Below are 5129 nucleotides of genomic sequence, written 5' to 3'. Positions count from 1 at the left end.
GCATTAAGGCTTTTATTGCATTCTTCTTTTATATATATATATATATATATATATATATATATATATATATATATATATACTAGCACATATGCCCGTGCGTTGCTACGGGGAAAAATTGATGTGTCCACTAACACGCCCATGAACGCGGCATGACAACATCCACCGTAAGTAAAAATACCTCACCCACCTGTTTTACTCACTAATAATTGCACAATCATGTTAATCATGTTCAAACTCATCGAGATCAACATGTTGTAGTCTAGTTCAAATTATTCAACCTGACATTAGTTTGAAATAATCAAAATTGACTTTATATCCCAACAATCTGCAATAACAACCAATAAACAATAAGCTTTAATAATAAACAATTACAACACAAATACAGTAGCTAGTAATTTCTATCCATCTCTCTAACTGTCTCTTCCCTTTGTACAATATAATGGCATCATCGCACAAATAATGGCAACATCAGTACACAGGAAAACGAACAAAATTGCTCCAAATCTCAATTCCAATCTATGTATTGCCATGTACAAAGTTTCCCCAAGTAGAGCGTAGGTGCCAAAGAAGAATGAGAAGAAGCCCCCCAAAAAAAGCAAAAAGAATACAGCAGAAATAGAACACCACACAGCAGCAGCACACGATCTCGGTCTGAAAAAAGTGTGAGAAAGGAACTATTTACCTGATACAAAAAAAGACAATTCCCTATTGCATTAAAAGAAGCTATTGTGGCAATACAGGAGTTTATGGTAACCTCATATAGTCATGTGAAAATCTCAACGCATCTTTGCTTGAAATACTCTTCAGGTGATTTGCCAAAATTAGGTGTGCCATTATGCTTGGTAAACTCAACAATCCGCTTTCTGTAGTTCATTACCTACTACAGTATTTGGCAAACTGAAAATAATGTGTAGTGGAGGGCACAAGTGTACGTCAAAGGGGATCGTAAGCCAAAGTATGTTTAATAAATCACCATAGAAAAGCACAAACCTGAGTGTGCAAACAGAATTGTTGGCGATTGGAATGGACTTCGATGAAGAAAATTTCCGATCAACAATTTTAGATCACGAGAAATCACAAATTACTAACAGCTTCCTCCAGGAATCTGACATAAATACAACCCCAAAAGCAGTGATAAATGCTTCCCCCTTGAAGCAGTAAGGACAACTTACCATATCTATATACTTTCTTCTCTTAAGCTCATCTCCAACATAAATTCTCTGAAAATAAATACACCAAAGATGGATTTTTACCTTTCTTGGTACTTTAGCAATCCAAAGCTTCAGCCAACCATTGTGTAATTCTACTGAAGAAGACGTTCCACCTTTTTTATCCATGTTAATAATGAGATCTTCTTGCCTTTTCAGCTTGAACACGGAAGGCCCTGTATGCTTGTAGCAGCTTGGTAGTGACGCGGCTTGGGTGCGGATGTGGAAGGCCTCGACGCCACGTTTGGGCATCATGCACACCTCCTTCTAGCGCTCGTCCTCATCGAGCCCCACCAGCGGCTCCATGGCGTAGATTGTATCTACTGCTGTATCTTTTCGCATGAACAATTCAGTGTACAACGTGTACACACAACACACATCAGCTTGCTTCAGGAGCACATGAGGTCGTGATAGGTAACATAATTACGGTTAGGCAATATGTGTGTCGTTCAGTTCAACAAAATACCAATTTCATTTGGTCAAGTCTTAGATTTTGTTCTAAATAACCAAATTCACTCACGGATGTTCACGACTGTGAGAAGGTAGCCAACATGAGAATCCAAATCACTTGGGTTTGATCTATCATCCATGCCGCGTATGCTAACTCAATGCAGTAACATGGAATGACTCCATCTGCAGTTGCTTGATTTGCCACCATACCAAACTCTCCACCGCTTAGATCGACATAAAGGTGGTGACTGGAGTTTAGAGATTTTTCTTCATGGGAGTTATGCGGATGGACAGAGGAGAGTCTTGTTGTTAATTACGGGACCATGCCCGACGTTCCTACAGATCGGGGTCTCCTTCCACGGCGAGAAGGGCTGCCTCGAGGGCCTGGACTTGTTAGAATAGGCCAGCGACTTGGTGCTCCGGCGGCCTAGATCGGACTGATGAGGATGATGGACACAACCCTTCTTGGTGCTACTGTAAATTCTGTTGGGAAAATGCAATGCATCCCACTTCAGATGGTTCGTTTAGCTCTATAACAGATGGCCCAATATGATTGAATTAATTTATTAGCACTCAGCAGTCACTAAATCATGAAAAATAACACTGTTCTTAATAGAGAAGAATAGAATAGAATTACTAACCTTCAGATTCTCAGTGCCATAGCATCACTATATGACCTCGGAAGAAGCAGTAAATTGGCTTGCAGGAAGCAGGCCACGGCCATGAGGTGTAGCACGTACATACACCAACTCATAGCAAACATCCGCCACCCTATGGATTCCTCATCAAATCAAATTATGAACAAACTGTGAGCATCTTTTATCTTAGCCACATCTCTGAACATAGATGTAACCTGTACTACCTCAGTGTTGTCTTCCTGGTTAGGACAGATCACTGCATGAAACGTCACACATGATTAATCAGTCAAAAAGGACTATCCGAAAAATAAACCAAAACTTGTAGGATTGGCTAATACCTTTCTTTCACCACGCGTGCTTTCCATGAGATAAATCCATATTGTAGCGCAAGAAACAATCATAGGTTTCCAGCTTCTAAGGGCAACATTACCAATGTTTAAGGGATGTAAACAATTAACCATCAACATCCTTTTCTAGGCTAATGCCGCTAAGAATATTTTCCACATCCATATGCTGATTTACACAATATCATCATACAAAAAGAAAGCTTGGTGATGCATTATACCAGCAAAACATGGACATAAACAAAGTTGAATCCTGACCAACATATACTGAAAACAAAAACTGAAACCAAATACAACTAAAGTTGCTCGTCTATTACCATCAGAACTAAAATACTTCGTATTATTCAGTTAGATCAAAACCGTTCTCTAGCACATCTCAAATGAAATATTTTGCTAATTCATGAATCAATCCACATGCATTATCCATCACATTAGTAAGTAGCATAGATACATGTCATTCTGTAGCTGAGAATAAATTAGAGAGAGAGCTGTTTTCGGTGCATCAAAAGAGGAACTTTTGGTGGCTGCTCTCCATCAAATATCAATGGAATCTCAATACTAATTAGAGAAGGGAGAGGAACTTACAGTGGCTGCTCTGCATCAAATGTGTCAATGCAGCACATGTTTTTCCTCTTACCTAGGCCTTGTCCCATCGGCTGTCGTCCAGCAGCAGCAGTAGCACCACCGGAGCAAGCTACCACCGGGGCTCCAACCCAGCCCCGCAGGATCCCGCCGCCCCTTCCTGAAGTCTCCTTCCTTTCCTTCTTCCTCCCGGCTCTCTCTCATCTCTCTCTCTCTGACCGTACTCAAGAGAGCTGTTGCAGGAGACGGGCACCACCAGAACTTTCCCGCCGCTTCTCGCGTCCTCTCCTCCCCTCTGTCCCTCACAGGTGCAGGGCCACCATATCCATGGAGAGACTCCGCCAGAGCTCCCCATCTCGGTCGGAACCGGCGAGGAACGCCGCCGCCATGAACTTGGAGTTCAAGCCCCGCCGCCTGACCTCCTCCCGCGCTTCGTAGATCGCCTCCACACCGTCCCCTAAACAGGATCCGAACCTGCCTCGACTCCTCGACCGGATCTGGCCGGAGATCGCCGCCGCCGCGCCCAGCGTTGTCTGGATCGCGACCCCATCTCGCTCGGAACCTGACTCAGGAGGAAAGAGGTGTTGATGGACTGCGGGCTGATTATGTAAAATATGAGGTGTTTTTCTGCAAAACATGCCGAACGAAACGTTTTTCACTTAATCGTGGACTGCGGGCTGATTATGTAAAATATGAGGTGTTTTTCTGAAAAACATGCCGAACGAAACGTTTTTCACTTAATTGTGGACTGCGGGTTGTATTACCCTAAATCACAGAGACGTTTTTGAAAAAAGTCACGACGGTGAACCCAGAGACTCAATCCGTACTTTATTATTATTATTATTACTAGCACAAAGGCCCGTGCATTGCAACGGGGCGTACAAAGTTTAGTCATTTTCTAGTACTTCGACATTTTGTAAAAGCAAGAAAGGCCATGTGTTACAACGAATACAAAATAAATAAGCGTGTGTTTGGAAACCTGAAAAATAATTTACCAATCAAACAACTTCGACCGTGAATTCCAGTTGTCATAAGAAGTTATCATTAGGTGCACACAAGCTAAGATTTGGGGGCCTTGTTTTAGTGAACAAAATTCTTGCACATACCTAGCGACATATCGATCTTGTCACTTCTCCCGTTCGTCAATGGTGGTCATGTATTCCACCAAATCACGGTAAACACTTCTCCTGTTCGTCGATGATGGTCATGTATTCCACCTAATCATGGTAAACATGATCAATTCCAAGGTTACGAGGTTGGCCATTACACTATAGCATGCTGCATCCGCGTGCCCCTTTTTTCACTGACTTGTAATTCTGTGGATGATATGTCTCATTAATGTATGCATGAGTATAATTAGAATGTAATGTTGTAAGATACACAGTTTTACTATTGTTTACTTGTGTATTAATTAAATAAAGGGTGTGTCTAGGGCACATCTAGATGTGCTCTAGTTATTGCACAGCTAAGTGAGTGAATCAAACATAAAGAGAAAAAGAAAAAAGAAAAAAATATCCACGCGAATCTTGATGTAAGATCAATGACATAGAACTTAGATGTGCGATACTTATGGCACATCTAGATGTGCTTTAGCAAAACTGTTAAATAAATGCATACCATCTTCTTTCATGCTAGAAAAAAATACTAACTTGAGATTGTTGAAGCTCTCCTCTCAGTACACGCGATGCAACAAATACTGTAGAAAAGGAAAATAGCACAAAGGAGTCATGAAAAATATAATCACTTTTGTCAGTCCACATATCAAAGGAATCAACATCGTTATGTTCTGATAGACAATTTAAAGTTGGGGAATATTCTTCTACTCAAACAAAAATAGTATGCAAATTCACTAAATATACGTAGTGTAATTGTGTTTCAACTAATGTGCAGATCGGAAATATAATCAA

General features: G+C 41.1%; 1 long non-coding RNA gene across 7 annotated transcripts; it reads right to left on the bottom strand.

Moving 5' to 3' along the window:
* Positions 1-331: 331 nt before the first annotated feature.
* Positions 332-3830, bottom strand: LOC125529221 (uncharacterized). 7 transcript variants are annotated; one of them, XR_007292586.2, is made up of 3 exons: positions 2521-3830; positions 755-2429; positions 332-651 (listed from the first exon to the last, which is right to left on the bottom strand). It is a non-coding gene; the product is annotated as an uncharacterized LOC125529221 (long non-coding RNA). The 7 variants fall into 7 exon arrangements; XR_007292588.2 differs by having other exon boundaries at positions 332-897; positions 991-2429; XR_007292587.2 differs by having other exon boundaries at positions 332-1105; positions 1254-2429.
* Positions 3831-5129: the final 1299 nt, after the last annotated feature.

The sequence above is a fragment of the Triticum urartu genome, chromosome 7A (assembly GCF_056163025.1).
Source record: "Triticum urartu cultivar PI428250 chromosome 7A, HENAU_Tu73, whole genome shotgun sequence".
Lineage (NCBI taxonomy): Eukaryota > Viridiplantae > Streptophyta > Magnoliopsida > Poales > Poaceae > Triticum > Triticum urartu.
This window is presented reverse-complemented; position numbering and strand designations above follow the sequence as displayed.